The 12,868-nt window shown below is 37.8% G+C and overlaps 1 pseudogene; it reads right to left on the bottom strand.

Annotated features, from left to right (window-relative positions):
• The window catches only part of LOC139744120 (proteasome adapter and scaffold protein ECM29-like), a 394,771-nt pseudogene that overhangs the window by 146,941 nt on the left and 234,962 nt on the right, over window positions 1-12,868 (bottom strand).

Here is a 12,868-nt window from a genome sequence, read left to right as displayed (position 1 = left end):
TGAGTTTTAGACGTAGGGCCTACGTCTCACAAAAGTATCAGAGTTCTTTACTGTACAGTAGGTAAACCTATTATATTTGTACAGACCTCCATACAGACACACTAAGCGGTCTACGGACAAAAGCCAAACCCAAGGTATTAAAGTTATCCGAATGTGAAATATATTTAGCTAGATTCCTGAAATTTCCACCGTTCAGAGGGTGTTTTGGGAGCACATTTTTTTTTTTTTTTTTTACTCTTAGGAGTATGACTAATGTTAGTCTAGATCTCTCACGTTAGCTCTATCAAGAGATCTACAGATCTAATGAAGATGGATGTGCAAATTTTTTGAGGGGATTACCCGATAGGCCTAACATTACGTGTTGATGGGACCTAGAACTAGATCAATATAACAAGAGATTTAGGCTGTCCAGTTCATAAGCTTACATTAAAACTGTGAGCACTTTGTTTATGTACCTCACAACATTTGATGTGTAAAGCTGATGCAATTCTTTAATGTTTTCTGTTTTTGTGGGCAGATATTTATGTAATTATACATGTGTATTGTGACTTGGGTCACAGCGACTGATGGCTGGAGTGAATGAAAACAAACTCAGGTCACCATGTAGATCTTAGGTCTAGCCATTTTGAGAGGAAATTATCCATTCCACTTTGATAATTTACTTCTCGAAATTCTATGCTACCGTAAGACATTTTTTTTTTTTACATTTCTGATTACAAAAACAATTCTATTCTACTTGACAAATTACGACAAAGAATGGTTGAGTCAGCCACGCTGAAGCCTCTCTTATTTCATTCATGTACGCTAAATGCCTAAGCTAAATAAAGCTAGAGCTCACATACTCGTTGGCCTATAATGTGTAATCAATAGGTCTAGAGCTCCACTGGAGATTCTAGTTGTCTTCATCTGAATTTTTTTAGGAAATGTGAAACTGCAAAAATAAAAATGAAACATTCACCTAGATCTAACATTAGGTCTGTATTCAATGCAGGCCTACCTGATTTTAGTTTAGAATCTAAACGTCCTATGCACGAATAAGTACCTAGGACTCTGATACAATGTACTCGCTTCCAGTTTCAAGCACAAGTTACCAGGCACCGACTGTTTGAGAGTCGAGATTAAGGCACAAAAGCACATTCCAAGTAAAAGTCCAAACGGACAACATCGGTATTCTTAGTTCTAAGCAAGATAGATGCAATAAGTAAAAATCTACACAAATTACAGTGTATATGGAACAATGTTCATGTACCTCCTTTTTTTTAGGAAGATACCTCGCTGAAATGTGCCTATGTATCATGTAGAATTCACGCTTTGAACCACGGCGCTGTGTAGCAACAGCACATCAGCGCAGGGCTGATTCGTTCCTTGCGTGACATCATAATTTTGGTCCCCAAATTTTTGCCATCAGATTGGGTTCTGTAAGCTTTAATAACAAAAATCCCTAAAAAGATACATAGATTTGAAAAACAACGTTTTCCAAAAGCATGCCTGTTTTGCGGTCTCAAAATAATGTGGCACACAGGGGATTTACACTGTGGTGCATTAAGAGTTAAGTGCCTTGCAAAGGATACTGTTACTGGGCTGTGGGTTGAACTTCGAGCAAGAATGGAAGCTTGAGGTCTTATCCGCTCAGTCATGACAGCTTCTCCATTCGAACTGTTCCCCATGTCATTCTATCTAATAGTTTTTAATTGACCTCTACTCTTTCTAACGCATACCACTACCATTGAATATTCATAGTTGAAGTTACAGCTGGAATACAGTAGAACTGATCTTGAAGTTGAACCATTTTGTTTATATGAAGAATTGTGCATTTTCATTTCTATCCGAACAAACACATTATCGCACATTTCTAGCTAAAATTCTGGCCAGAAACAGAAATTTACGATAAAAATATATTGTCCATAAACCTTGATGCTTCACTTACACTATGTATCATTTCATGCACATAATTGTCTCTCTTTTTTCTATTTTTTATTTACTGATCTGAGCAAATTGCACTGATATATATGGACATCCGTAAATAATATTTTGGCTGAAAGACTTGAGATTTGATGTGATATTATCTGGCTTTAACCACCTGGCGTTGAGTCCAACCAGACTTCCTCCCAGACACACTCTTTCTCATCTCCCCTGCTGTCTGTCTGTTTGGTTTGGTGCATGGCCAAGAAGGCCAGGGGCAAGGCCATAGCAGCATGCCTTTTTAGGATGTCTGGGTTCTGCCTGGACATAGCCTGCAGGGCTGCTCCGATTGCCTCATGAAGTCCTCCATCTTTAAACAAACAAAAGGTTAACAACAGAAAGATTTACCCTGCCTGATGTAACCAAAATCATAGCTATAGCTGCATGTCTGAAATACTTGTGAATGCTTTTGTTGCCATTACAATGTAGACATATTACACTAGAGGTGTCTTGTCCTTTAATAATAGTCTTTAGCACTACTTGCAGTAAGAAGTACACATGCAATTCAGCATGACAAGATTCAGGACAACAAATATTCAAAAAAGACCTGTATGCTTTATCTGTGTGATATGATCGTATACAAACAAATACCTTTTGACTTAGATTGCAGGAAATCTTGTTATTTATATTAATAGTAATTCTGTAATGCCACTGTTTATTTTCTGCTGCTTGCAAAACTCACCATCTTTCTCCAAGTACCATAACTTCAACCGAGAGATTAGTTTCACGATGCTGCTATCCTTCGCAACCTACACAGAGTAAAATGAAATATATATATCTTGAGCGGATAAAAAAAAACTTAATTTGTGACCACGAGGGGAAGGATTAATTATCTTGTAATACCATAGCATGCCACCATAACAATTATAGCATAATGAGCTTATCACGATTTGTTTGTCTCATGTTCAGTTTTTCTAGCTGTAAGTACTTTCTGAGACTAAGAGGATATACTTGTACATCTTCAATCAGAACAAGTACATTGTACATTGATGAGAATGCTGCAGAGAATCTTATGAAGCAGTCCTCAGGGCACACAATTCACCATTTTTTTTTTCTATTTGGTCATTGCAATGATTGGCTACTGTAAATGTGGAAATTTTTGCGGTGTTGAAATTTTCGCACATTTTGCCCAACTGCTTGCACAAAAATAAAAGCATGTGAATATTTTTGCTTGCCATATGTTCTAGTAGTTGAGGTCTTGATTCCGCGGAATTAAAAACATGTGAAACTCTTCTCACCTGGCTAAGCACGAACAATTAGTCGCGCAGAAATATTCTCTTTTACAGTAATTGCATTACTGGCAATGATTGAGTTTGTTGATATTTCTGTTAGCTATTTCTTGCACAAAAATATATTTAACTGTCTACTCAGTTGCATTCCCTTCTGGTTCTGAATTAAATTCTGTTGCTCCCCTCAAAAAGAAAAAAAATGCAAGAAAGCTTGTGGATGCTTGGCTTCTGACATTTACTGACCTTCACTAGATGACCAATGGCAATGGCATTGTGTTTTCTCACTGCCATACTCTTGTCACTCAAGCCAGATAGGAGAGATGCCAAAAGTTTTCCTGCATGAGTGAAATGATTTTTAATCAAAACTACATTTTATGGTGACTGGTACATCTACAGCTGTATGCCTCCACAATATCACATAATTCTCAATATAGGTCTTAGTACATATTTCAAATGTGATATGACAATTTCACATGATTGGAAAATAGTCATTATCTGGTAAATATACACTAATTTTCATGACAAAGCTTTGAGATGTAAAATTTTCTTGCAGAAAATTCTATATACCATGTTTAAATACACTGCCATGTGTGGACATTCAATCAATACAAGGGTGTAGAGAAAATAGTATAAATTCAGCACAAAATAACAACAGTGTAATTATAGCATTTTAATCTGAACATTGACCCTTGGTCTTTGACCTCATGACCAAAAATTATAAAGAGAAACAGTGTCAGACAATTCATGTATATGTACAAAGTTTCATGAAGATACATGTACCTTGAGCCATTTTGGAGAGATCATGGAAAAACTGAAATTTCAGCATGTTCACTTGATCTCTAACATTTGACCTAATGCTCAAAAGCTTTCCCTTGTAAATCCTAACCTGGTAATACACTTGTACATGCATACACTAAGTTTCATGAAAATACCTTCAGGCATTGAAGAGATATATAGGGAAATGGTCAAATTTTAGAATTTGAACTTGACCCATAACATTTAACCTTGAGTGTGCACCCACAAGTTGATAGGCACAGCTTTGTCCACTGATACAGGTACATATACGCCATGTTTTGTTTTATTGTACCTCAAACGGTTCTTGAATTACACTGTCCACAAAATCAATTATGTTGTAGACTGAGGGACTAACAACTTAAAAGCATAATGCCTACAGTGCCACTTTGTGGCTGAAGCATAAAAATTGTGATACTGCTTTCACGTAATTACTAACCACAAACTCTCACCATGCCTGTCAATCAAGGATTCAATGGAAACAGTGCCATACAGCTGTACCTACACTTATCTTTCCCAAGCCTCTGAAAATGATTTAGAATCTGTCACATTTAATCAAAATCTCAATTGATAATCATAAGAATGAATAATGAAAATTCTGACTAGCAGACCCACACAAAGTTTGAGAGCTGTGAATAAGTTTGTTCAACAATGATACATGTATGTAAAATGACCAACTACACACTGACTCCAATATCTTTTCCTTGGATGCCTGCTTGGCAGAGGTGTAACAAAAGCTACAGTTGTATAAAGTATGCATGTACCATTACAAATGGTGAATGAGACAGGCCTTGGCAAGTACAGGGCAAGGTTGTTGTGTTGTTGTTGTTTTTTTGTCTTGTCTTGCTGTAAAAAACCTAAAAAATCTAGACAGGGTGGAACAATTGATACTCATTTAATCTTGAACCAACAAGGCAGTGAAAAACAGTTTTAAGCAAAGAGAGATACCAAGGGAGGTGCCATTGTTAGAAATTAACCATAACAATGATCATGCATAGAGTTCTCATTTCATGGTGCTGAAAAAGTGACATATATATGTAACTAGGACAATGTCACAAAACAAACTTGTCCGCTTCTAACTAACAATTAGCAATGTCACTTTAACAACAGAATTTGCACACTTCAATTAAAGAAAAAAAAATCACACTTTCTCATGACTCGTATGGATTTATGGTACACATTCATTACCTGCATGTGCACCAAGTTCTAATGGGCACTGGTGACTCAAGAGAATGAGAAGATTTGCACAGCCAGCCTGCCATAGTAATATTTGACACAGAAAACAAACATATTAGTGACTGAACAGCAGATAACCATAAAAAAAAACAAAAAAAAACAAATGCGACCAGTTTTATCAAATGCAGCTCACAGTGACAGGCACCTTGCCCAAAAAGTCAGCACTTTAACAAGAGTACCAACAAATGATATCAACTTGGGTTTCTTGCCCGTATGGATTTTAACAAGATGCTCACATGGATTTAACGAGATATGTCTGTTATTGGGCTGCATGCATAAAAAGAACCAATTGCTTGTAAGCATTTGCTTCAAGCACAAGCATGAGTTTGTCAGGCACAAGCACAAGTTTGTTAAGCAAAAGATCAAGTTCATGCAATTACTTACTAAATCCATATGCATAACCTTTTGCTTGTCCTGCACAAGCAATTGGTTGCCATTTCAACAAAAGGGATATCAAGCCTGTGCCAAAACAAACATTTTCTGACATAGCAGAAGAACTACAAAATGACACTCAAAATGCACACACAGACTCACACACACCTATATTCACCCGTATTCACACATATTCACGGCAGATTCCCATCACTTCCCAGACTGCTGCTTACAGTAGCCCGATCTGCCAGGTCGCACGTGGAGAGAGATCTCCATACTCTCCACAGATGTCAGACATCCTACCCGTTTCTCATCACATTTTGCATGCTAACCACTGGAAATTCCCCTTGTTGAAATGAAAAAGTTTTTGATACTTCTTAGGAGAAATTTCTTGTTGATTTATACCACTCCTGCACAACTCTGGTCTTTCTTTTATAAATATGAAAATGATGCTTAAAAGTGAACGTCCCATTAAGCGAAAGGTCAAGCTCGTTTTACACAGCTTGGAAAAACAAAAGCAATTGCTAGCAAGAACAAGCAAAAGGTCCGTTTTATGCATACAATCTTAAGCAAATGCATGGTATCTAAGCAATTGCTTGGGGGCAGCAAGCAATTGATTGAGTTCGATCAAAAGTTTTTGCTTGAAAGGAATTGTTGTTTTTATGCATACAGATTCAAGCAAAAGCGGCTAGCACCAGCAATTGCTATGTACTCTTTATGCATGCGGCCCATTATCTACACTTTTTTAAAGGAGGAGAATTCACAACAAAAGTGCATAATATTAAATTTGTTTAAGGTATCCTATGTCTTTGTTGTTGTGAAGGTTGACAGCATGAGAGCTCCTTTCCAGGAGAATGTAAACTCTGCCAACTGCAACAGCTCAGAGCTTGATCTGCGCTACGTCTTATTGTCTAACGCCGACAGCAAATGTTGACACTGCAGTCAGCATAATGTGTCGGAAACTGGCTAGAAAATAACCCTTCTGGCAAGGAAAAGAAATCCCTGTGATTATTTCCAAGGACTTACTTTAAGTTATTATTTCTAAGCATCAATGATGGACAGTGGATATATTTCAGCCAGGTTTGTCCCAATAAAGTAGTTCATGGTTTCAATTAAGCGGAGGAAATAACACATGAAAAATTTGTTACATCAAGTTTTGTTGCACTTAAGCGGGGTTCCTGATTAACAGGTGAACACTGTATGTTAATGTTGGATACAGATAGTACTAGTTTAGAAGCGCAAGCAGTGAACATGGCAAGAACTGTCTACATGACTTAATTCACAAATCCGATTTGCGCTGCAGCTGTCAAAATCAAAGTTAACTCCCCACAAATACTCTCACACTTTTCCAAAATCCTAACACATACAGGTAGGACTTGAAACAATGCATTGCTGGACCTTCAGTCCCAATGAAGAAGTCCTCTATGTCAGATGATCCATGTGAATATTCTATCTTATCAGGCAGATTTCATGGAGATTGTTCTTTGTAATGTTCATTAGCACATCAACTTTTTTTTTGTTTTTAATATGCATCACATACACTCTGTATTGGGCTTTCTGTTGAAGTGGCTGCAAAAAACCACCAAAACAAAACAAAATAAAACAAAAACATTGTTGTAAAACAATAAATAACAGCGGGCCCAATAGGCTACCTTGTGGCATGACACAATTAAATTCTCTCAAATCAAAGTTATGACTGTTAAAAAAAAATGTTGATGATTAGTCAGATAATTCCTGAACCATTCCAAGGCCTTCCCACTTATATCATAGTGGAAACAACTTAAAGTAATATATCATAGTTGAAAGTGTCAAAATGCCAAACAAAGGGATGGATGGACAATCTGAAAACATACAGCATAATGCCCCTTGCACAAAAAACTGTAATGTGTATTTCATTAGTCTACAAAAAAACAAAAAAGTTTACATATCAGTGTTGGGAATTTCTTTAGTGAGGTTTTCTCAAACTGTTCTAAAATTTGTATTGAAAATATTTGCAATGACCACAGAATTATCAATAATCTTATCATTATATCTTATTTCAGAAATGTACCAGACATTTTGATAGGATATATTCAGTGGTTGTTTTGATACATTCCACATACTTTACATTAATATCGTATTTGTATCTCTGCAATTGCTAATATTTTTTTCTTTTCCATAAGTAATATTCTAGTAAGAGAATGCATATATATAAAGTATATTTCATTTGTGCTTGCTCAGTTCTTTTCATTTAACATGCATAAAAATCAATTTTCCTATAGATAGAGCCAAGAAAAGCTTTGGTGTTGCTTTATATTCACCCATTTATCCTTTCTTTCGTAGATATTAAAATCCAAATGACTATTAAAAATATCCAAAAATTATTCAAAACAAATTAATATCATCACTATCAAACACCTATTCCAAGTTGGCATTATCTAAAGGAGCACGAAGGGAAGACACATTTTCTTGGGTTACTCTATGTCTTGCATAATGCTGGGGCGGATTGCTATTCAACTGGTCAAGTTTAAAGTGCATCATCACTAAAAAATTTTAAGTCATATCACAAAAAAATTATTAAAGAGTTCAAATGGGCAAAAAACTTTACAAAAGATATTATCAATTAAGGTACTAGACAAATGAATAGAGACACAAGTGGGCTTAGAAATAAGAGGAGCGAAAGAAGAATAGTTTACAAAAATGTCTCAAGAAACTCTACAGAGATATTATCCATTGTGTGTTTTACAATCACAAAAACAAAAAGAAATCTGTACTAACAAATAAAGGGCCTCTATTAAAGCAACTCGGTGAGTAATGATAGAGAATCTTTGTTATTAGAATTTGGAGGTCTATTGAAAGTGCCTTTCACAATGTTTTTATTACCAGGAACACTCATCACATTAAAAAGTGACTTGACAATGTCATCCATTTTACTCAGCTCTTCACAAACAGTGCATTCAAAACTGCTTAAAACTAATTTCATTAGTTCCCACATGATACATTTTCTGTTTTTAAAATTTCATATTTTACACATCCATACCAGGAGAAATTTTGCAAACATCAAATTCCTCATGAACTTGCAGTCTTTGCTAATCTGCAGTATTTGCTAACCACCATTCTTTTATTGATAGCTCAGGATAAGCCACCTTTGATGCCTTATATTGCTTTGCAGCAATAAAATATTGTGCATGGATTGAACAGCAAAACGTTTTTAGCCACATTTTTCAAGACAGGGGGTATAGTAGGCTTGCTTTAGAATGAAAAGGGAATGGACAACTTGGAATGACATTTCTGTATTCTGTTTGACACTCAATTTCAGAACCTTTTATCGAATATCTCTCAGGATGTAGAGCTTTCATGTGGTAAATTCCTTATCATATTGAAAGCTTACATATCAGACCAACAATACTGCAGATCAGAAAAAGGCACAGAAATTCATCTGCACATTATATGCATAACATGAAAATGATTAATAAAACTTTACATCAAACTACATCCAAATATCTTTAAATGTGCATCAACTTGATACTTTCATAAAATTATAAAATATAATAATGATTTCTATAAAATTAGTAAAAGTTGATTAACATTTCAGCAAACCAGAAATGTAATGCAGCGTATGTGTACTGCGTGGGAAAATGTTCGGTTGATAAATTAATTTTGTGTGATTGTTGTCAACCTCCAAAATCTGTTGTAAATAGATATTTTGTTATTTGTTCACTGTTAGCATTATTTTGTAAGTTTGTCATTACCTGCCATGTGTCCAGAATAGGACCATGGACCCTGGTATTGTATATGTCATAGGCGTAAATCCCGGGGGATGGGGGGGGGGGATATATCCCCCCCTGAAATGGAGGAGGGGGGGATGGCCTGTACAATATCATCCCCCCCCTGAAATTTGAGAAAAAAAAATTGAGGAAGCAGAAATGTGATTGCATCAATTTTGGCATATTGCATGACGTTCGTACGCCCGCCTTCAGACAGGTAACAGAGCTGAACAGTATTCTATCTTGTAGGATAATGTATACATAAGTTTCTCGAGCGCTCGCTCGCTTCGCTCGCTCGCGAAGAAAGTAATATCGACATAAGGTACTGTATGGTCCAGACGTTGACAACGTCAAATAGCATAGGCTTACATGTAAACATGCTATGACGCGAGCAACTCGGGACCATCTGCAAATTATGTACGAAAACAAACAAACAATAACAAAAAATATACCGCCATAATTGAATCCCCCCCCCCCCCCTCCATTTCCCCGAATCATTCCTGAAACAATGATGACTCTGATACATGTATGGGCATACCCAGGGATGATCAGGGCGTCGAATCTTATATCTGGGGGGGGGGGGGGGGCAAATGGGCATTTGCCCCGCCCCTACGGAAATGTTGGGGGCAGACAAATCATTTGTCCGCCAAGCAATTCCCGAGATGAGTACAAATCTCGAACTTTCTTTATGGAAAATTGTCCAACTACCGCCAGAACTATGCACCGGATCGTTGAATTGCAATCATAAATATGTAAAAGCTCTCCGCTACTGTGTCCCTTTCGATAGACTCTGTACACTTTTGAGATACTGGGTCCCTTTCGATAGACTTTGTACACTTTTGAGATTGACGTATTTCCGTATATATATTTTATCAAAGAGTGTGCAGCAGATCTTTCACTTACAAAAGCTTACTCATATGCAGAGGCGTCGATGGAGGGGGAGGGGGATGGTTCCCCCATAAAAGTATTGGGGACGAACATATCATTTTGCTCCTCCTCGTAACTCCCGAGATGTGGAAATGTTTTTACTTTTTTGATAGAAAACTGTCTAAATATTTCACCCACAGATGGCTGAATTTCAATTCTGAAAATACAAAATCTCCCTCGCGTTAGAGGGGGATAGGCCTAACCCCTTCCATACCCTCCCTGTTCAGTCCTTTCTACTTAATACACTTTAGATTGACAGATTTTAAAATGTTTCATCTAAAGTGTGCACCAGGTCTGTTACTTCAGTTTAAAAAACTGCAAATGTTCCGGGGTGGGAGGAGATATCTAGATACTTTCAATTAACGGAGGGTCAACCCCCCCCCCCCCATAACAAAAAATAATATACACTTCTGGGATTGAAATTTTCCCAGATTACATCATAAATATGTTTACGAGATATATTCATCTGAAGTCTAAAATGCAAAAGCACCCTCGTATGCAAGGGCGTTGATCCTGGAGGACGGGGAGCGCGGACGGGGGAAGAGGGGAGGGGCAAACATATCATTATGATCCCCAATGATTCCCGAAATGAGGAATATTTTCGTGAGTTTTCTGATAGAAAACTGGAAGGGTGGTGTTAGCACTCGCCCACGCCTTCTCCCTGCTCGCCCGTAGCCTCCCCCCCCCCCCCCCCCGCCCCCATGCATACAAGTAGACTGTGGTTACACTTTGAACATAGACAGTTTTCCAAATATATATGCCACAAAATGTGTGCACCAAAACGTTTAAATGCAATCAGAAAATATAGAATCTCCCTCATGTAGGAAGGAGGAATAGGGAATAGGGCTTATCCCCTTCCACCTTCTCTGATTGACAAATTTCCAGATATTCCAACAAAAATGTGCACCAGATTGTTGAATTTCAGATCTAAAACTGAAAAAAAGCTCCCTCGAATATGGGAGACGTATCTTGCCACCCTCCCATTGCTTGGTCCCCTCTATAGACTTAGTATACTTTGGGGAATGACAATTTCCAAATTTTCCACAAAAAGTGTGCTTCAGATCACTTTATTTCAATTCTAATAACGCAAAAGCTCCGTCTTGTGTTCCCCCTCTCACACCCTCCCCCTAAGCTCTACCTCGCTAGACTTTGTACATGTAACACAAAGATGGTGCACACTCGGAATAAGAGCTAAATTCCATGATTTTAACACTTCCCTGAAAAAGCCCTATTTATTTCTTCAATTATCATTTTTGGGCTCGGTCGCGTTCATGACATTCAGTGGAAGAATTAATACAAGAAGTTTATTCAAATGATACCATTTAAGGCAAATCGTTCAATAATAATCTACATCGAAAATGTTCTGCTACCTTAAACAAGTGGTACTGTTTCAAGTCGATAAAACACGTAAAAACACGCATCAAATTGCACCATTTGCAACATCAAAATGCAAAAAGTTCTCACCGTGGGAGGGGGAACATCCACCTCCCACACCCTCCCCCTCCCCCCTTCCCTCGCTCGCTCCGCTCGCTCGGGTTCGGTCCCGTTCATGATATTAAGTGTAAGAATCAATACAAGAAGTTTATTCAAATGATACCACTTTATAGCCTAATTGTTTTATGTCAATCGACATCACAATATATTGCTACCTTAAACAAGTGGGACTGTTTCAAGTCGACAAAACACGCAAAAACATGCATCAAATTGCACCATGTACAACATCAAAATGCAAAAAGTTCTCACCGTGGGAGGGGGAACACCCCTCCTACACCCTCCCCCTCCCCCCCTCTCTCTCTCTCTCTCTCACCCCCTCCACTCGCGTCGCCTTCGTTATATTCAGTGTAAAAATTAATACAAGAAGTTTACTTAAATAATACCATTTTAGAGCAAATTTGTTTAATAATAATCGACATCGAAATATATTGCAACCTTAAACAAGTGGGACTGTTTCAAGTCGACAAAACGCGCAAAATCATGCATCAAATTGCACCATGTACAACATCAAAATGCAAAAAGTTTTCACCATGGGAGGGGGGACACCCCCTCCTCCTCGCTCGCTCCGCTTGCTCGGGCTCAGTCGCGTTCATGACATTCAGTGGAAGAATAAATACAAGAAGTTTATTCAAATGATACCATTTAAGGCAAATCGTTCAATAATAATCTACATCGAAAATGTTCTGCTACCTTAAACAAGTGGTACTGTTTCAAGTCGATAAAACACGTAAAAACATGCATCAAATTGCACCATTTGCAACATCAAAATGCAAAAAGTTCTCACCGTGGGAGGGGGAACATCCACCTCCCACACCCTCCCCCTCCCCCCTTCCCTCGCTCGCTCCGCTCGCTCGGGTTCGGTCCCGTTCATGATATTAAGTGTAAGAATCAATACAAGAAGTTTATTCAAATGATACCACTTTATAGCCTAATTGTTTTATGTCAATCGACATCACAATATACTGCTACCTTAAACATGTGGGACTGTTTCAAGTCGATAAAACACGCATCAAATTGCACCATTTACAACATCAATATGCAAAAAGTTCTCACTGTGGGAGGGGGAAACCCCCCTCCCACACCCTCCCCCTCGCTCGCTTCGCTCCCTCG

This window comes from Diadema antillarum, unplaced genomic scaffold, assembly GCF_040938485.1.
Source record: "Diadema antillarum isolate AM-2024a unplaced genomic scaffold, OU_Dant_1.0 seq00001137_RagTag, whole genome shotgun sequence".
Taxonomy (NCBI): Eukaryota; Metazoa; Echinodermata; class Echinoidea; order Diadematoida; family Diadematidae; genus Diadema; species Diadema antillarum.
This window is presented reverse-complemented; position numbering and strand designations above follow the sequence as displayed.